Below are 22,477 nucleotides of genomic sequence, written 5' to 3'. Positions count from 1 at the left end.
CCCCCCCCCCCCCCCCCCCCCCCCCCCCCCCCCCCCGCAACACTCAATGTTCATCCAAGAGGCAGCATTGATCGGCTTCAGTTAGTAGCAGTAGCGAAGGAATCGCTCGATCGGGTTCAGTTAATAGCCATAGATCGATCGCTCAGGTTCAGTAACGCGTAGCCTGCAGTGCAATCGCTTGGGTTCAGTTAGAGCCCAAGGCCTCGCTCGGGTTCAGTTAGAGCCAACGCCTCGCACACACGCGCGTACGTGTACGAGAGAAACGCGCATCGCTCGGCCCCCGACCTCCCACCGTAACCGGGAACTCCCCGAAATTTTCCTCGCCCTCCCTTCTACCATGGTTTTTTCCATCATGGACGGCCCAAAGAATGTCATGTAGCTGCATCTCCGGCCCGCCCAGGACGACAAGCCCATTTTCTGTCATGATTTTTTGTCATAGAAGTAGGAGCCCACCACATCTATGATGATACCGGGTTTTGTCACAATTATCGTCATAGAAGTGTCATATGTATGACAGAAAAAATTTTGTTCGGCCCAAAATGTCACGAATGTGTCTTTTTTTGTAGTGCTTTTAACCCAAATAGAGGAGAGATCAGAGTCCCGGAGTATAGGTGAGGAATAAAAGATCCTAATACCACCCAATGGCGATGTGGGCTCGTAAGCCGCACAACCATGTTAGTTAAAACTTTTGCAATGATTAGACTCAACTTCGGCCAAGGAGTTTGGAAGGGGGATTCCTACAGGAAGTCGACTCTGATACCAACATGTGACGCCCCCGATTTGACCGTACACTAATCATACACGCAAACGTGTATGACCAAGATCGGGGACTCACGGGAAGATATCACGACACAACACTACAAATAAAATAAGTTGTACAAGCATCATATTACAAGCCAGGGGCCTCGAGGGCTCAAATACAAGAGCTCGATGATAGACGAGTCGGCGGAAGCAATAGTATCTAAGTACAGACATAAGTTAAACAAGTTTGCCTTAAGAAGGCTAGCACAAACAGGGATACATATCGAAAGAGGCGCAGGCCTCCTGCCTGGGATCCTCCTAAACTACTCATGGTCATCGTCAGCGGCCTGCACGTAGTAGTAGGCACCTCCAGTGTAGTAGGAGTCATCGTCGACGATGGCGTCTGGCTCCTGGACTCCATCGTCTGGTCGCAACAATTGGGCATAGAAAGGGGAAAAGGGGGAGCAAAGCAACCGTGAGTACTCATCCAAAGTACTCGCAAGCAAGGAGCTACACTACATATGCAATATATCAAATGAAAGGGGTAATATATGTGGACTGAACTGCAAAATGCCGGAATAAGAGGGGGATAGCTAGTCCTATCAAAGACTACGCTTCTGGCAACCTCCACCTTGCAGCATATAGAAGAGAGTAGATGGTATGTTCCCAGGTATCATCGCATAGCACAATCCTACCCGATGATCCTCCCCTCGTCTCCCTGTGAGAGAGCGATCACCGTGTGTATCTGGCACTTGGAAGGGTGTGTTTTTATTAAGTATCCGGTTCTAGTTGTCATAAGGTCAAGGTACAACTCCGGGTCATCCTTTTACCGAGGGACACGGCTATTCGAATAGATCAACTTCCCTGCAGAGGTGCACCACATTTCCCAACACGCTCGATCCCCTTTGGCCGAACACACTTTCCTAGGTCATGCCCGGCTTCGGAAGATCAACACGTCGTAGCCCCACCTAGGCACAACAAAGAGGTCAGCACGCCGGTCTAAATCCTATGGCGCAGGGGTCTGGGCCCATCACCCATTGCACACCTGTACGTTGCTTACGCGGCCGGCGAGCAGACCTAGCCTCCCTTATACAAGAGCAGGCGTTCCAGTTCAACCCGGCGTGCACCGCTCAGTCGCTGATGTCACGAACGCTTCGGCTGATACCACGACGTCGAGTGCCCATAATTGTTCCCGCGTAGTTGGTTAGTGCGTATAGGCCAGTGGCCAGACTCAGATCGAATACCCAGATCTCGTTAAGCGTGTTATTTTGAAATAACCGCGGACGCCGACCAGGGCCAGGCCCACCTCTCTCCTAGGTGGTCTCAACCTACCCTGTCTCTCCGCCACAAAGATCCACTCAGAGGGCCGTCGAGAAAAACATCCTTTCGGACCCAATCCGTGAATCACTCGCGGGTACTCTATGAGCCGACCCGACTTTAGTCATCACAAGTATCATATAATATGTGTATAAGTAGATGCCCGTGATCACCTCCCAAGTGATCACGACCCGATAGTATAGCATGGCAGACAGACAAGAATGTAGGGCCACTGATGATAAACTAGCATCCTATACTAGGCATTTAGGATTGCAGGTAAGGTATCAATAGCTGTAGCAACAATGACAGGGTATGCAACAGGATAGGATTGACGGAAAGTAGTAACATGCTACACTACTCTGATGCAAGTAGTAGAGGTAAGAATAGGCAATATCTGGTGATCAAGGGGGGGGGCTTGCCTGGTTGCTCTGGCAAGAAGGAAGGGTCGTAAACACCGTAGTCGGTCGGGGCACCAGCAGCGGCGTCAGTCTCGTAATCTACCGGAGAGAAGAGGGGGAGGAAACAATGGATAAAATATAAACAGATGCATATCGATGCATGACATGACAAGTAGCGTTGCTAGGTGTGCCCTAACGCAGTATGAGGTGATACCGGTGAAGGGGGAAACATCCGGGAAAATATCTGCGGTATTTCGCATTTTCAAACAGATGAATTGGCGGGGGAAAGTTGTGTGTTCGCTATGCTAGGGATGCATGGCGGAGGAATGAGCAGCATACCCGAATTCGTCTCGTCGTTCTGAGCAACTTTCATGTACAAAGTTTTCCATCCGAGCTACGGTTTATTTTATATTGATTATAAAAGATTTAAATCATTTTTAGCATTTATTTAATTATTTAATTCAACATTATCCAGAACAATGCATGCTGACGTCAGCATGACATCAGCATGACGTCAGCAGTCAATAGAGGTGTTGACTGGTCAAACTGACGTGTGGGTCCCACTGGTCATAGACTGTTAACTAATTAACCAAATTAATTAGTTTAAATTACAAGTTAGTGAGGTTAATTAATTAATCAGGCTAATCAAATTAGGATTAATTAAGTTAATTAATTCTTTAATTAATTAATTATTTTAATTCTTATTTATTTACTTATTTATTATTATTATTATTATTTTATTCTTTTTTTAACAAACGTTCTACGGCCGTGGGCCCCGTCGTCCAGTGGCCCAGGGCCTTAACGGGCAAAGGGGAGGCGGGCGCTGGGCGTGGTTGTGGGCGCCGTGACGGGCGCCAACAGCCAGGGGCCGCACGAGCGCCGGCCGGATAAGGGCGGCGGGATGGAGGGGACCGGAGCCATGGGCGCTCGAGCAGGGCTTGCCGGAGCTGCAATGCCAGGGGGTGCGGGCGAGGCAGTGAGGGGCGTGGGGGCAAGGTTGGGCCACGGTGCTGCGGGACTCCAGGGTCGCGGGCGCCGGTCGCGGGCGCGGGGGCGACGGCCACGACGCGAGCGGGCAGGGGTGGTTGCGGTGGTGCAGAGCGGGCAGGGGTGGTGCGAACGGCGTCGGTGGTCAAGCAGCAGAGGGCAGAGCGGCGGGGTGAGGCCAGCACCGGCCGGCCGGAGCAGCGAGCTGCAGCGGGCGCGGCCCCGCGTGGGTGGGAGCGCGTTGGTGCGCGGCAGGGCGCGGGTGAGCAGCGCAGCGGCCGAACGAGGCGGGGCTCGAGAGCGCGTGTGCGGGGGCACGTCGGGCGGGGCGAGGCCACGGCTGCGAGCACGTGCGCGCGAAGGGGAAATGATGAGAGGGGGAGCTCACGGGGGTTTGTAGGGGGTTCGGGCGGCGGGGCGTGGGAAGGTAGGCGGGGACGATGGCGTCGAGGAGGCAGTCCGGCGAGGTGGCCTCTGGCGAGGCGACGTGTTTCTGGAGACGGGGTCAGGGCGGCCATGGATGGAGCGCGCGCGGAGCTCGGGGAAGACGACGCGGTGCATGAGGGAGAGGAAGGAGGCCGGGAGGTGCGGCGCCAGTTAGGTGGCGTCGCGGAGGGGGATGGGGCGTGATGGGGCGGCGACGGGGGCATTTTCCCCGATCTGAATTGGGGGGGAGACAGAGGGAGGAGAGGGGATCGTGTGTGGGGGGGAGTGGGTGACATGGGCTAGGGTTCGGTTGCCCAGGGGTGTGGGGGGGGGGGGGGGGGGCGCCGCCTGCGCCGGTTTGGGCCGGCCTGGCTAGCAGCTAGGCCGACTGGCCCAGTAGGGGGGTGGGGTTTCTTTTTTTGTTGTTTTCTGTTTTTTTACTTTTCCTTTTTCTATATTTTCTTTTCTGTTTTGTCCCATTTCCTAAACATTTCATCTTTGGAAAAATATATAGGTTGCACCTAATTTAGTAAACTTAATTATGCCACATTCCAAACATTTTTGTTTTGATATTTGAAAGCTTTTATTGTTTGTCCAAAATTAGAATTTGATTTTGAAACGTTTTGATCTAACGTGAGGGTTAGGAATAGTAACAGAGGTGACGTGACATCATTAGCAGAGATTATTGTAGCTTAATTATCCGGGCGTCACAGCCAATCCCTAAACTCTCTCGGGAGGGCTGATCTGGAGTCTGTTCAGGGCTCCGGAGAGGGGAATCCGTCGCTATCGTCATCATCAACCTTCCTCCATCACCAATTTCATGATGCTCACCACCGTGCGTGAGTAATTCCATCGTAGGCTTGCTGGACGGTGATGGGTTGGATGAGATTTATCATGTAATCGAGTTATTTTTGTTAGGGTTTGATCCCTATTATCCACTATGTTCTGAGATTGATGTTGCTATGACTTTGCTATGCTTAATGCTTGATACTAGGGCCCGAGTGCCATGATTTCAGATCTGAACCTATTATGTTTTCATGAATATATGTGAGTTCTTGATCCTATCTTGCAAGTCTATAGTCACCTATTATGTGTTATGATCCGTTAACCCCGAAGTGACAATAATCGGGACCATTACCGGTGATGACCGTAGTTCGAGGAGTTCATGTATTCACTATGTGTAAATGCTTTGGTCCGGTACACTATTAAAAGGAGGCCTTAATATCCCTTAGTTTCCAATAGGACCCCGCTGCCACGGGAGGGTAGGACAAAAGATGTCATGCAAGTTCTTTCCCATAAGCACGTATGACTATATTCGGAATAGATGCCTACATTAAATTGATGAACTGGAGCTAGTTAGGTGTCACCCTATGTTATAACTGTTGCATGATCGATCGCATCCGACATAATTCTCCATCACCGATCCAATGCCTACGAGCTTTTCCTATATTGTTCTTCGCTTATTTACTTTTACATTGCTACTGTTACAATCACTATAAAACCAAAACTATTACGTTTTGCTACCGTTACCACTACTATCATATTACTTTGCTACTAAACACTTTATAGCAGATATTAAGTTTCCAGGTGTGGTTGAATTGACAACTCAGCTGCTAATACTTGAGAATATTCTTTGGCTCCCCTTGTGTCGAATCAATAAATTTGGGTTGAATACTCTACCCTCGAAAACTGTTGCGATCCCCTATAATTGTGGGTTATCAAGACTATTTTCTGGCGTCGTTGCCGGGGAGCATAGCTCTATTCTTTAAGTCACTTGGGATTTATATTTGCTTATCACTATGAAGAACTTGAAAGATGAAAGAACCAAGATTTTTCCCTCAAATATGAGGGGAGATAAGGAACTACCATCTAGCTCTGCACTTGATTCACCTTCAGTTTTGAGTAAACTTGCGAGACCTACACATGCTATTGATTCTGATTGGTCGCACGTTATTGATGATGCTACTTCTGCTTTGCATGATACTTATGATGAAACTACTTCTATGCTTGATACTACTATTTCACTAGGTGAATTTCCTGATGAACAACTTGCTAGGGCTAGAGAGAATGAAATTATTGAAACCGATAATATTGATGGAACTGATGATGAAGATTCTCCCCTAGATATGTATTGCATGTTGTTCCTGAGGCTTATGTTATGGATGAAGAAACTGCTAGAGACTTTATTGCTTGCAATGATATCTCTGATCTTAAGAAATTATTAGTTAGGCTTAAAGAAAAGTCTTTGAATGCTAGAATGAAATATGACCCTGCTTTTACTACTTCACCTATCTTTATTACTGATAAGGATTATGATTTCTCTGTCGATCCTAAGTTAATTACTTTAGTTGAATCTGATCCTTTTTATGGCTATGAATATGAAACTGTTGTGGCACATCTTACTAAATTAAATTATATAGCCACCCTATTTACTGATGATGAGAAAACTCGTTATTACTTTATCCTTAAGTTATTTCCGTTCTCATTAAATGGTGATTCTAAAACATGATTTAATTCTCTTGATCCTGGTCGTGTGCGTAGTCCCTAGGACATGATTTATTACTTCCCTGCTAAATATTTCCCCGCTCATAAGAAACAAGCTGCGTTAAGGGAAATATATAATTTTGTGCAAATCTAAGAAGAGACTCTCCCACAAGCTTGGGGGGGGGGCTTCTCCGATTACTTAATGCTTTGCCTGATCATCTGCTCAAGAAAAATGAAAAACTTGATATCTTTTATAATGGACTAACCGATGCTTCCAGAGACCACCTGGATAGTTGTGCTGGTTGTGTTTTTAGGGAAAGAACTGTTGATCAAGCTGAATTGCTATTGAATAATATGCTGACTAATGAAAATAATTTGACACTTCCTGAACCAACTCCTAAGCCAACTCCGAAGAAAAGGGGTATTCTATTTCTCAGTCTTGAAGATATGCAAGTGGCAAAGAAATCAATGAAAGAAAAATGTATTAAAGCTGAAGATGTTAAGAATTTACCACCTATTGAAGAAATACATGGTCTTGATAACCCGACATAGGTAGTAAAGGTAAATTGTCTCTATAGATTTGATAAATGTGAAATCCCATTTACTAAGTTTGCTAGCCAATGCTTGGATGAGTTTGATGACTTTATGGTTAAACAAGAAAACTTCAATGCTTATGTTGGTAGACAATTGAAACACAATGCTGATATGCTTGAACACTTGAGTGATTATATGGCTAGTGTTAAAGGTGAACTTAAACTTACTAGTAAACATGCTTCTATGGTTACCACTCAAGTAGAACAAGTACTTAAAGCTCAGAATGATTTTCTCAATGAATTAAATAATAAGAAAAATGATAATGCTGTTAGAGTTATGACTAGAGGTGGTAAAATGACTCAGGAACCTTTGTATCCTGAGGGCCACCCTAAGAGAATTGAGCAAGATTCGCAGAGAGCTAATGTAGATGTACCTAGTCCTTATAAGAGGAAGAAAAAGAAAAATGATAGGACTTTCCAACGATATTTCTATTTCTAGTGAACCTGTTGTTGACACACCCGAGAATCCCAACGATATTTCTATTTCTGACGTTGAACACAATCTGGCAATGAACATGAACCTAGTGATAATGTTAATGATGACGTTCATGTTGGTGCTAAACCTAGCAATGATAATGATGTAGAGATTGAACCTGTTGTTGATCTTGATAACCCACGATCAAAGAATCAACGTTATGACAAGAGAGACTTTGTTGCCAGGAAACACGGTAAAGAAAGAGAACCATGGGTTCAGAAACCCATGCCTTTTCCTCCTAAACTATCCAAGAAAAATGATGATGAGGATTTTGAGCGCTTTACTGAAATGATTAAACCTATCTTTTTGCGTATGTGTTTGACTGATATGCTTAAAATGTATCCTTATGCTAAGTATATGAAGGAAATTGTTACTAATAAGAGAAAGATACCGGAACCTGAAATTTCCACCATGCTTGATAATTATAGTTTTAAGGGTGGAATACCAAAGAAACATGGAGATCCAGGAGTACTAACTATACCATGCTTCATTAAAAGAAACTATGTTAAGACTGCTTTATGTGATCTTGGAGCCGGTGTTAGTGTTATGCCTCTCTCTTTATATCATAGACTTGATTTGAATAAGTTGACACCTACTGAAATATCTTTGCAAATGGCTAATAAATCAACTGCTATACATGTCGGTATTTGTGAGGATGTGCCTACTGTGGTGGCAAATGTTACTATTTTAACAGACTTTGTTATTATTGATATTCCTGAGGACGATAGTATGTCGATTATCCTTGGTAGACCCTTTTTGAATATTGCTGGGGCTGTTATTGATTGTAACAAAGGCAATGTCACTTTTCATGTTAATGGTAATGAGCATACGGTACACTTTCCGAGGAAACAACCTCAAGTCCACAATATTAATTCTATTGGAAAAATTTCAACAATTACTATTGGAGGTTTTGAATTTCCTCTTCCCACTGTCAAGAAGAAATATGATATTCTTATTGTTGGGGACATGCATATCCCCGTTGAGGTAAGCTAGTGTTATTTGAAAATTCTCTGGTTTCATGTTATTCGAAATGAGTTTGTTAACAAGACCTGATCAACCTTGTTATTGGATTCCTTTTGATGAGCATGAGATGGATGAATTTAGAAAACACAACTCTCTGTACCCTCTGTTTACTTTCTGTTATTTATATTAAATAAAGGAAGAATAGTATTTTCTATCTGTTTTCTGAATTATCCATGCAATAAAAAATACCCTGAAAATAAAAGTTCTCCAAATGCCTTGAAAATGAAATATGATTTTTTTCTAGAATATTTGAGAATATATGGCACTAAGAACATAGTAGGGGGAGTAGCCACATGCCCACGAGGGTGGAGGGCACGCCCACCCCCTGGGTGCGCCCCCTGCCTCATGGACCCCACATGGGTCCCCTCACTAGTAGAAAACAGGGTTTTGGTTCGGGCCTAACTCGTGGCCCACATACATTGGTCCTGGTTCGTGGCTCGAACCGGGATAGAAGGGGGAGCTTTAGTCCCGGTTCTAGCCACGAACCGGGACAAATCAGCTGCCTATATATACCCCATCGCCGCAGTAGAGCACTCCATAGTGCTATGTTTTTTTTGGCCGGCGAGGGGAGGGCATTTGGGTGCTCTCACTCACCTCCTATGCACACGAGGTGTTCGATGAAATGCCCGAGCCACACTAGTTAAGCTTTCTCCTCTCGAAGCTCGACCTCCAGGCTCCATTTTCCCCGAGATTTGCATATGTTTAGCGGTCCGTCACGTCCCGTCCCCGTCTTCACCGCCGTCGTTCGCCTGCGCCGATCTCGTCGCCGGCACCACCGTGGTGAGCCTCTTGTTCTTATCTTTTTCTGAAATAATAAAATTCTTACTTTAGATAGATACTTGTCTAATTTTCTTACTTTTATTATTGCCTTTTATTATATAGTGCGATGGTTTTGGTATCCGCCCCCATCGGCCCTCGTCCTGGCTATGATTCGGATGTGGTATATATTATCCTTTTCTAACTATTTGGTTCATTTATTGTTTATGACAATTATGCCGACCAATGTGACAAATATTTTATTTATGTAGGAGGTAGTTGAACCAGAAATTCCAACCGACCCTATTGTCGAGGGGTTAAATTTAATTTAAGAAAAAAAAATTACTTGAAGGAAAAAATGAGGAGGAGAAGATGATATTGGAGTTGCATGTTGTGGATGTCGTCGATGATCACAAGATCAAGATGGATGCAATGCGGTTGAAGATGAGAAAGATTAGAAAATATGCCATTCATACCGAGGCTTGGTATCATTATGCCGTTGGATCAATTGTTACCTTGGTTGTGATTATGATCGCATTTGTTGTTGCATTGAAAGGTTTTACATAGTTTCAATCTATGGTTTAAGTAGATGCCCTGGAGAGCTATATGTTGTTCAATTTGAACTATGTATGTACTTTGGTTTTAATGTGATGATGAACTACTATTAATTTGGTCACTTATCTATCCATGTGAACCTATAATGGTTTTTGACACACATAATTATATATAATGCACGCAGATAAACCGGCAATGGATGTACGGTGACAAACACACATAATTATGTTTCTCAAAGTGGCTGAGGTAAACAAGGAGAGTGGTTGCATGAAAAATAACAAATGAAGTCAAAAAGGGTTGAAAATTGATGATGTGGCTTTGAAAGGTGCATTTTGAACACACAAAAAGTCTGGAGTTCAAATAAGTTCAAAAAAAATGAAATCCCTTTGTAGCAGATGAGTTTTTGTCTGAAACCCTGATAATTCGAAAGAGATTGTCCATTTTGTACACGAAGTGCATCTAGTTTTTGTCGTAACCCTTTCTACTTTTTAGCACATGCTATGTGGGTGAAATGATGATATCCTGCCAATTTTCAACCTTTTCAGAGTTCATTTGAAATGCTTTTGAATTTCTGCGTCTTATAGCTCAAAAAAATCAATTAAAATATTATGTTATGATCAACTAAAACAAAACTATAATATTCTTTAATAGAAAAAAGAAAATCAACTAAAAAACTTTTATAAAACTCTAATGGCAAAAGGAATCAATTAAAAAGCTTTTATAAACCTCTAGTATTTTTTAAACTAAAATTATACAAAATTTATGCAACTAAAATTATCAAAGCATTTTCTGTTCAAAACATGAAAAGCAGAAAGAAACAAAATAAACTTTAATAAATAAGTAGAAACAAAATAAAATAAAATTTAACAAAATAAATAAGTAGAAACAAAATAAAATAAAATAAAAGACTCTTTAACAAAATAAATAAGTAGAAACAAAATAAACTTTAATAAAGTAAAATAAATAAACTTTAATAAAATAAATAAAAATAGCAACAGTAAGTATTTTGTTGTCGGGGCACGTGTCGGGGCACGACTTAGAGGCATAGCTGCATAGTAGGCATGTCGCAAGGGGGGTAATCTTTACACATCCCATGTACTGAACAAGAAAGGGATAAAGAGTTGGCTTACAATCGCCACTTCACACAAATACGAGTTAAACATACGTCATCCAGAATACAAACCAGGTTCGACTACGGAACCAAAATAAAGGAAGACAACCCCAAATGCTAGATCCCCGATCGTCCCAACTGGGCTCCACTACTGATCAACCGGAAAAGATACAAAACAATGATCAAGATCTTCATCGAGCTCCCACTTGAGCTGGGTTGCATTATCTGCACTGGTATCATCGGCACCTGCAACTGTTTGGAAGTATCTGTGAGCCACGAGGACTCAACAATCTCACACCCACGAGATTAAGACTATTTAAGCTTATGGGTAGGATAAGGTAATGAGGTGGAGCTACAGAAAGCACTAAGCATATATGGTGGCTAACTTACACAAATAAGAGCGAGAAGAGAAGCAACGCAACGGTCGTGAACTAGAAGTGATCAAGAAGTGATCCTGAAACTACTTAAGTTCAAGCATAACCCAAGAACCGTGTTCACTTCCCGGACTCCGCCGAGAAGAAACCATCACGGCTACACACGCGGTTGATGCATTTTAATTAAGTTAAGTGTCAAGTTCTCTACAACCGGATATTAACAAATTCCCATCTGCCACATAACCGCGGGCACGGCTTTTGAAAGTTCAAACCCTGCAGGGGTGTCCCAACTTAGCCCATCACAAGCTCTCACAGTCAACAAAGGATATTCCTTCTCCCAGGAAGACCCGATCAGACTCGGAATCCCGGTTACAAGACATTTCGACAATGGTAAAACAAGACCAGCAAAGCCGCCCGAATGTGCCGACAAATCCCGATAGGAGCTGCACATATCTCGTTCTCAGGGCACACCGGATTGTCCAAACTTCCGGTAGGCCAACCCAGAGTTGCCCCTGGTGGCCACCGGTGGCTGACAGGTTGGACCAACACTCAGAGGAGCACTGGCCCGGGGGTTTAAAATAAAGATGACCCTTGAGTCTGCAGAACTCAAGGGAAAAAAGGCTTATGTGGCAAATGTTAAAACCAAGGTTGAGCCTTGTTGGAGAAGTTTTATTCAAAGGAACTGTCAAGGGGGTCCCATTCCCCCAACCGCGTTAGGAATGCAAAATCAAGGAACATAACACCGGTATGACGGAAACTAGGGCATCAAGAATGGAACAAAACACTAGGCATAAGGCCGAGCCTTCCACCCTTTACCAAATATATAGATCCATTAATTAAATAAGAGATATTATGCTATCTAACATATCCATGTTCCAACATGGAACAAATTTCATCTTCACCTGCAACTAGCAACGCTATAAGAGGGGCTGAGCAAAAGCGGTAACATAGCCAAACAACGGTTTGCTAGGAAAGGTGGGTTAGAGGCTTGACAAGGCAATATGGGAGGCATGATATAGCAAGTGGTAGGTAGCGCGACATAGCAATAGAGCGAACAACTAGCAAGCAAAGATAGAAGTGATTTCGAGGGTATGGTCATCTTGCCTGAGATCCCGCAAGGAAGAAAAACGAGTCCATGAAGAAGGCAAATGGACGTAGTCGAATGAATCCTCACAAACGCGACGTTATCGGAACTAACCCGAAGGAGCAATACCGGAAAGAAGCAAACTACATGGTAAAAAACCATCACATAAACATGGCATGATGCACAACCAAGTATGATGCATGTCCGGTTTAATGAGGCATGGCATGGCAAAGTGCAACAAACAACACTACAATTTAAGTGGAGCTCAATATGCAACGAGTTGCATATCGATGAAACACCACATGACTTATTTAGTTCTCTCTCGGTTATGTACCCAACAATATTGAATGTTGTTAAACATGGCAAGAGATGAACCAAAATAAAACTACCTATCTAGACAAGTTTAAATGAGGCCGGATATAACAAACAACAATTCCAAAAAAACCTCATATGCATATTATAAATTTGGTATGTTCTGCCCTATACACAATTTTACAGTTGTTAAAGATGCAAGATGAGTGCACCAAGTTAAACTAGGCATTTTTCCACCCCATTTACATATAAAGTTTGTTAAGTTTGGAGCTACGGTTATTTAGTTATGAATTAAATCATTTTAACATGGCAATATGGCAAATTAATGCAAACATCATTTAAACATTCACGAAAGTTGGATAATATGAATCTACACAAAATTCTAAGTATTTTTCATATATAAATCATTTTAAACCGATGCACGGTTGTGGAGTTATTAAATGCATGATCATGAAGGGATTTTCTGTAAATCTGTTTTTACTGGATAATTAGCTAAAATCGCATGGACAGGAAAAGTACACAGTTGGGCCGAAACAGAGGCGGACTGGCCCAACAGGGAAAAACTAGAGGAAGGGCGCTGGGGTGGCCTCACCATGGGCCAAGGCCCAGATCGACACAAGGGAGGAGGCGCTGGGCCAACGGGGGAAGCAGCGCGGATCTGGGCCAACGGGGGAAGCAGCGCGGATCTGGGCCACGCACAAGGCTTAGACAAGGGAGGAATGGATGGATGGGATAGATTATTAGGGCTAGGGTAGGACTAGATATATAAGAAAGAGGGGAGTTTGGATCATCTGATTGAAATCCGACGGTCGAGAATAAATAGGCTAGGAAAGTCTAAATAAGAAACGAGGATGTTTTAGGGATGTTTGGAGATGTTCTCGACCCATCGGTCATGACTGCTCGGGTCGGATTCAGGATAGCTTCGGACGCGCACTTGAGGGGGTCGATGCACTATGCAAGGAGGGGTTAGGTGGAACTTGTGGGTTGTGCAAAAGGCCTCGGGCTGAGAGAAGAGAAGAGAAGAGAAGAGAAGAGAGAGGCCCGACAACAGTTTTCGGAGACCGAAAACGTCCGACGTTAGACCGACTATAATGCCGTTATAGTTATCCATTGGGGCGTCAAACAGACTCCAAATGCGATGAAACTTGGCAGGCGGCCTACTGACAAGAAAAACAACACCACTTTCCAACTTTCATCTCATTCCGAGAACATTTTCTGGCCACTTGTAAAATAATATTTCGGATGTGCCGCGGGCGAGTGTGAGTGTGTCTGGGCTCAGAATGGACAAGGACGGAACAGGGGAACCCGGACGGATGCAAGTTTTGAAAACATAATGATGCAATGCACATGATGGCATGGCAAGATGCAACACGCAAGCGAATGACAAGGCAACAACAGTGAATAACTGGAAGACACCTGGCGCATCGGTCTCGGGGCGTTACAGCCCCGAAGCCGCCCGCCGCCCCCGCCGTCGCCGTCGCCCATGCCCTCGTCGTCGCCCACGCCCGTCGTGGCCGTCGCCCGCGCCCTCGCCCGACGCCGTCACCGTGCGCCGCCCTTGCCCCGCCGCGCGCCGCTCCTACCTCGACGCCGTCGCCCGATACCGTCGCCGCGCGCCGCCCCTGCCCCGTCGCACGCCGCTCCTGCCCCGCCATTGCCGCTAAATGTAACTTTTTAGTTATGCATGCTATTTTTACATGTTTTTAGATTTTCATATATGTATGTATGAATTTTTTAGATATATGTATTTTTTGATGTATGTTCATATATGTATGTATGTATTTTTTACATGTTTTTTGTATGTATGTATGTATTTTTTTCAATTGTAATATGCATGATGTTTTAAAAATACATATATGCAAAAGTTAGATTTTTAGAAAAGTTTTATCTATATATGTTCTCTCATTTAGTACATTTTAGGTTAGTTTCATTTTTAGAGAAGTTTTATATATTTAGGAAGAAGGAAGAGAAGGAAGAAGGAAGAAGAAGAAAAAGTTTTATATATGCAAAAGTTACATTTTTAGAAAAGTTTTATATATCTAGCTAGGAAAGGAAGAAGAAGAAAAAGAGGAGAGGAAAAAGGAAAATAAGAAGAGGAAGAAAGGAGAAGAAGATGACAGGAAGAAGAGGAGAAATAAATAAGAAGAGGAAAAAGAAGAGAAAGAAGAGGAGAAGAAGAAAATTGGAGAATTTTCATCTTCTCCTCTTCTTTTTCTTTGATCTTCTCCTCTATTCCTCCTCCCCGATAACATTATTTTCCCATGTATGTATGTCGTCGTTGTCGATATAACCCCCTCCCGGATAACTTCGACATGAGGGGCGGTCGATATATATACCCCTCTCGACCATGATAACTTATACCATGGGAGCACCCCCTGGCCCTCTCGCTCGACCAAAACTCTCGAGGACATCCAAACCCTAGAAAAAATGATGTCGGTCTCCTACCCCCTCCCGCCGTGTCCCTACACGACAAACTCTCTCAAGGCCACCCAAATTTACCAAGTTAAAAGAGCATTGTCATCGAGGCCACCCCAAACCCTTGACGCATTGTCGAGGCCACTCTAAACCCTTGAAGCGTTTGATACGTCTCCGTCGTATCTATAATTTTTGATTGTTCCATGCCAATATTATTCAACTTTCATATATTTTTTGGCAACTTTTTATATTATTTTAGGGACTAACATATTGATCCAGTGCCCAGTGCCAGTTCCTGTCTGTTGCATGTTTTTGGTTTCGCAGAATATCCATATCAAACGGAGTCCAAACGGGATAAAAACGGACGGAGCTTATTTTTGGAAAATATGGAAAATTCGGAAGGAAAATCAACGCGAACCAGTGCCCGAGGTGGTCACGAGGCAGGAGGGCGTGCCCCCCTTAGGGCGCACCCCCTACCCTCGTGAGCCCACCGTAAGGTGGTTGACGCTCTTCTTTTGCCGCAAGAAAGCTAATATTCGGAAAAAAAATCATGGTGAAGGTTTCAGGCCAATCGGAGTTACGGATCTCCATATATATACGAAACGGTGAAACAGAGCCAGAACAGAACGCAAAACCAGAGAGAAACTAAGAGATAGATCCAATCTCGAAGGGGCTCTCACCCCTCCCATGCCACGGAGGCCAAGAACCAGAGGGGAAACCCTTCTCCCATCTAGGGAGGAGGTCAAGGAAGAAGAGGAAGAAGGGGGCCCCTCTCCCCCTCTCCTCTGGTGGCGCCGGAACGCTGCCGTGGCCATCATCATCATCACCGCGATCTTCACCAACACCTCCGCCATCTTCACCACCATCTCCATCACCTTCCCCCTCTATCTACAGCGGTCCACTCTCCCGCAACCCGCTGTACCCTCTACTTGAACATGGTGCTTTATGCTTCATATTATTATCCAATGATGTGTTGCCATCCTATGATGTCTAAGTAGATTTTCGTTGTCCTATCGGTGGTTGACGAATTGAATGATTGATTTAATTTGCTTGTGGTTATGTTGTTGTCCTTTGGTGCCCATCATATGAGCACGCGCATGGATCACACCATAGGGTTAGTTGTATGTTGATAGGACTATGCATTGGAGTGCAAGAGTGACAAAAGCTTCAACCTAGCATAGAAATTGATGCATACGGGATTGAAGGGGGGCCAATATATCTTAATTCTATGGTTGGGTTTTACCTTAATGAACATTAGTAGTTGCGGATACTTGCTAATAGTTCCAATCATAAGTGCATAGAATTCCATGTAAGGGATGACATGCTAGCAGTGGCCTCTCCCACATAATACTTGCTATCGGTCTAGTAAAGTAGTCAATTGCTTAAGGGACAATTTCGCAACTCCTACCACTAGTTTTCCACACTCGTATATTTACTTTAGTTGCTTCATTACCTTAACATCCCCTAGTTTTATTTTCGTGCTCTTTATTATCTTGCAAACCTATCCAACAACACCTACAAAGTACTTCTAGTTTCATACTTGTTCTAGGTAAAGCGAACGTCAAGCGTGCGTAGAGTTGTATCGGTGGTCGATAGAACTTGAGGGAATATTTGTTCTACCTTTAGCTCCTCGTTGGGTTCGACACTCTTACTTATCGGAAACTGTTGCGATCCCCTATACTTGTGGGTTATCAAGACCTTTTTCTGGCGCCGTTGCTGGGGATCAATAGCGTGGGGTGAATATTCTCGTGTGTGCTTGTTTGCTTTATCACTAAGTAATTTTTATTTGCTGTTCTTAGTTGTTTTCTATCTTTAGTTATGGGTAGGAAACGCAAAATAACAAAAAAATTAGTTGTACCTACTGAACCAATGGTTGAAGAACCAACCAAAATCTATCACACTACTGAAGCTTATTACTTGGATCATCTTCGATCCCTATTTGCTCGTGCTGAAACCCCAACTAGCTTAGTTGAGGGCAAATCCTTATATGAGCATGCTTGTTATGTGCGACACCGTATATCTGAAAAAGGGAAACTATTATGTTGTCAAATTCAACGTTTGCAATGCTATGCTTGGAATTTATGTGAAATATATGATTTTACTTGTTGTTCTGAAAACCCTAAGAAACACCTTCCCTATCAATGTGAGTTTAGTAATAATGGAATCGTATCTTCGTATGCTAAGGGTGTTTATAATTACTATGATGTTCAACAAATTGAAGAATTTGTTGCTTTTAAGGGTGCTTCTGAAATTGCTTCTTTGATTGAAAAGTATGATGATACTCTTCAGAAATCTGAAAATTTTGCCATACTTGAATATTGTTATGAGAATTATGGTTCTAATGCTTATGTTAAACTATATATTGAGGACTACTCCGCTGTCCAAGAAGAGACTAATATTTCGCAGGAGTCTATGGAAGAAGAAATTGATGAAACTGTGAGCTCATTGGATGAAAAAGATGAGGAGGAGAGCGAAGAACAAAAGGAGGAAGAGCGGATTGATCACCCGTGCCCACCTTCTAATGAGAGTAACTCTTCAACTCATACATTGTTTAATTCCCCTTCGTGCTTACCGAAGGATGATTGCTATGATGACTGTTATGGTCCCTATGATTCTTTTGAAATATCCCTTTTTGATGATGCTTGCTATGCTTATGGCCAAGATGCCAATATGAATTATGCTTATGGAGATGAACTTGCTATAGTTCCGTATGTTAAACATGAAATTGTTGCTATTGCACCCACGCATGATAGTCCTATTATCTTTTTGAATTCTCCCGATTATACTATATCGGAGAAGTTTGCACTTATTAAGGAGTATATTGATGGGTTGCCTTTTACCGTTGCACATGAATATTTTGATGAATATAATATGCATGTGCTTGCTGCTCCTACTTGCAATTATTATGAGACAGGAACTATATCTTCACCTCTCTATGTTTCCAACATGATAAAATTGCAAGAAACTGTTTATACTATGCATTGGCCTTTACTAGGTGTGCATGAATTGTTCTTTTATGACATGCCGATGCATAGTAAGAGAGTTAGACTTCGTCATTACATGATATATGTTACTTTGTGCTCACTACTAAATTACAAATCATTGTTAATTAAAATTGGCTTTGATATACCTTGGGATCCGGGTGGATTCATTACTTGAGCATATATGCCTAGCTTAATGGCTTTAAAGAAAGCGCTGCCAGGGAGACAACCCGGAAGTTTTAGAGGGTCATTTATTTCTGTTGAGTGCTTTTATATAGTTTAAAAACAACAAAAATAAAGAGGGGAACCCAAAACTTTTTCAAAAAGGAAAGTGAAAGTGAGAAAGACAAGCATTGTTGAAGTGGGAGAGCTCCTTGAACTTTGTTCATGCTCACGACAACTTTGTGAATCTTGATTACAGAAACTTTTCAACAAAAATAATTATCCCCTTGTACAATTCCATTGTATTATATAAATAATGTGCCAAGGTTTGCCTTTAGGATGTTTACATTTGCTTGATGGTTTGTACGATGCAGGACAGAAACTTTGGCTGTAGTGCGCAATTTTATATTTTTTGCTGGAACATCAAATGGTTCTGATTCTATTTGCACTGTCTTCCTATAAAAATTGTTTATTGTTCCTAATTTTTGTAGAATTGTTCAAGTATCAGAAGTATGGTGAATGTTCAAATTATTACAGACTGTTCTGTTTTAGACAGATTCTGTTTTTGATGCATAGTTTGCTTGTTTTGATGAAACCATCAATTTATATCAGTGGATTAAGCCATGAAAAAGTTATATTACAGTAGACACAATGCAAAAAACAAAATATGAATTGGTTTGCAACAGTACTTAGAGTAGTGATTTGCTTTATTATACTAACGGATCTTACCGAGTTTTCTGTTGGAGTTTTGTGTGGATGAAGTGTTCGATGATCGAGAAGGTCTCGATGTGAGAAGAAGGAAGAGAGGCAAGAGCTCAAGCTTGGGGATGCCAGAGGCACCCCAAGTAAATATTCAAGGATACTCAAGTGTCTAAGCTTGGGGATGCTGGGGAGGCATCCCCTCTTTCTTCAACAAATATCGGTATGTTTTCGGATTCGTTTCGTTCATGCGATATGTGCAAGTCTTGGAGCGTCTTTTGCATTTAGGTTTTTATTTTTATTTTTATGCACCATGCTGGTATGAGATGGTACTTGGTTGATTTATAGAATGCTCATTGCACTTAACTTATATCTTTTGAGTATGGCTTTATAGAATGCTTCATGTGCTTCGCTTATATAATCTAAACTTTGGATTGCCTACTTCTCTTTACATAGAAAACCGCCATTTGTAGAATGCTCTTTTGCTTCACTTATATTTGTTAGAGCACGGGCATATCTTTTGTAGAAAGAATTAACCTCTCTTGCTTCACTTATATCTATTTAGAGAGATGACAGGAATTGGTCATTCACATGGTTAGTCCTAAAATCCTACATAAAACATGTAGATCACTGAATATGATATGTTTGATTCCTTGCAATAGTTTTGCGATATAAAGATGGTGATAGTAGAGACATGCTAGTTAGTAGTTGTGTATTGTAGAAATACTTGTGTTGAACTTTGTGATTCCCATAGCATGCACGTATGGTGAACCGTTATGTGATGAAGTCGGAGCATGATTTATTTATTGATTGTCTTCCTTATGAGTGGCGGTCGGGGACGAGCGATGGTCTTTTCCTACCAATCTATCCCCCTAGGAGCATGCGCGTAGTACTTTGTTTCGATGACTAATAAATTTTTGCAATAAGTATGTGAGTTCTTTATGACTAATGTTGAGTCCATGGATTATACACACTCTCACCCTTCCACCATTGCTAGCCTCTCTAGTACAGTGCAACTTTCGCCGGTACCTTAAACCCACCATATACCTTCCTCAAAACAGCCACCATACCTACCTATCATGGCATTTCCATAGCCATTCCGAGATATATTGCCATGCAACTTCCATCATCATCATATACATGACTTGAGCATTCATTGTCATATTGCTTTGCATGATCATAAGATAGCTAGCATGATGTTTTCATGGCTTGTCCGTTTTTTGATGTCATTGCTACGCTAGATCATTGCACATCCCGGTACACCGCCGGAGGCATTCATATAGAGTCATATATTTGTTCTAGTATCGAGTTGTAATATTGATTTGTAAGTAAATAAAAGTGTGATGATCATCATTATTAGAGCATTGGCCCAGTGTGGAAAGGATGATGGAGAATATGATTCCCCCATAAGTCGGGATGAGACTCCGGACTTTACAAAAAATAAAAGAGGCCAAAGAAGCCCAAATAAAAAAGAGAGGCCAAAGAAGCCCACCAAAAAAATAAAATAAAATAAAAAAGAGAGAAAAAGAGAGAAGGGGCAGTGCTACTATCCTTTTTCCACACTTGTGCTTCAAAGTAGCACCATGTTCTTCATATAGAGAGTCTCTTCAGTTATCACTTTCATATACTAGTGGGAGTTTTCATTATAGAACTTGGCTTGTATATTCCGATGATGGGCTTCCTCAAATGCTCGAGGTCTTCATGAGCAAGCAAGTTGGATGCACACCCACTTAGTTTCAGTTATAGCTTTCATACACTTATAGCTCTAGTGCATCCGTTGCATGGCAATCCCTACTCACTCAGATTGATATCTATTGATGGGCATCTCCATAGCCCGTTGATACGCCTAGTTGATGTGAGACTATCTTCTCCTTTTTGTCTTCCCCACCATCATATTCTATTCCACCTATAGTGCTATGTCCATGGCTCACACTCATGTATTGCGTGAAAGTTGAAAAGGTTTGAGAACGTCAAAAGTATGAAACAATTGCTTGGCTTGTCATCGGGGTTGTGCATGATGTGAATATTTTGTGTGGTGAAGATGGAGCATAGCCAGAATATATGATTTTGTAGGGATAACTTTCTTTGGCCATGTTATTTTGAAAAGACATGATTGCTTTATTAGTGGGCTTGAAGTATTATTGTTTTTATGTAAAATGATAGACTATTGCTTTGAATCACTCGTATCTTAATATTCATGCCATGATTACATTACATGATCAAGATTATGCTAGGTAGCATTCCACATCAAAAATTATCTTTTTTATCATTTACCTACTCGAGGACGAGCAGGAATTAAGATTGGGGATGCTAATACGTCTCCGTCGTATCTATAATTTTTGATTGTTCCATGCCAATATTATTCAACATTCATATACTTTTTGGAAACTTTTTATATTATTTTTGGGACTAACATATTGATCCAGTGCCCAGTGCCAGTTCCTGTCTGTTGCATGTTTTTGGTTTCGCAGAATATCCATATCAAACGGAGTCCAAACGGGATAAAAACAGATGGAGCTTATTTTTGGAAAATATGGAAAATTCGGAAGGAAAATCAACGTGAACCAGTGCCCGAGGTGGTCACAAGGCAGGGGGCGCCCCCCCCCTTAGGGCGCGCCCCTACCCTCGTGAGCCCACCGTAAGGCAGTTGACGCTCCTCTTTTTCCGCAAGAAGGCTAATATTCGGAAAAAAAATCACGACGAAGTTTCAGGCCAATCGGAGTTACGGATCTCCATATATATACCAAACGGTGAAACAGAGCCAGAACAGAACGCAGAACCAGAGAGAAACAGAGAGATAGATCCCATCTCAGAGGGGCTCTCGCCCCTCCCATGCCATGGAGGCCAAGAACCAGAGGGGAAACCCTTCTCCCATCTAGGGAGGAGGTCAAGGAAGAAGAGGAAGAAGGGGGGCCCTCTCCCCCTCTCCTCCGGTGGCGCTAGAACGCCGCCGTGGCCATCATCATCATCACCGCGATCTTCACCAACACCTCCGCCATCTTCACCAACATCTCCATCACCTTCCCCCCTCTATCTACATCGGTCCACTCTCCCGCAACCCGTTGTACCCTCTACTTGAACATGCTGCTTTATGCTTCATATTATTATCCAATGATGTGTTGCCATCCTATGATGTCTGAGTAGATTTTCGTTGTCCTATCGGTGGTTGACGAATTGCTATGATTGATTTAATTTGCTTGTGGTTATGTTGCTGTCCTTTGGAGCACATAATATGAGCGTGCGCATGGATCACACCATAGGGTTAGTTGTATGTTGATAGGACTATGTATTGGAGGGCAAGAGTGACAGAAGCTTCAACCTAGCATAGAAATTGATGCATATGGGATTGTAGGGGGACCAATATATCTTAATGCTATGGTTGGGTTTTACCTTAATGAACATTAGTAGTTGCGGATGCTTGCTAATAGTAACAATCATAAGTGCATAGAATTCCATGTAAGGGATGGCATGCTAGCAGTGGCCTCTCCCACATAATACTTGATATCGGTCTAGTAAAGTAGTCAATTGCTTAAGGGACAATTTCGCAACTCCTACCACCACTTTTCCACACTCGCTATATTTAC

This window comes from Triticum urartu, chromosome 6, assembly GCF_003073215.2.
Source record: "Triticum urartu cultivar G1812 chromosome 6, Tu2.1, whole genome shotgun sequence".
In the NCBI taxonomy this organism is placed as follows: domain Eukaryota; kingdom Viridiplantae; phylum Streptophyta; class Magnoliopsida; order Poales; family Poaceae; genus Triticum; species Triticum urartu.
Note: the sequence above shows the minus strand (reverse complement) of the source record.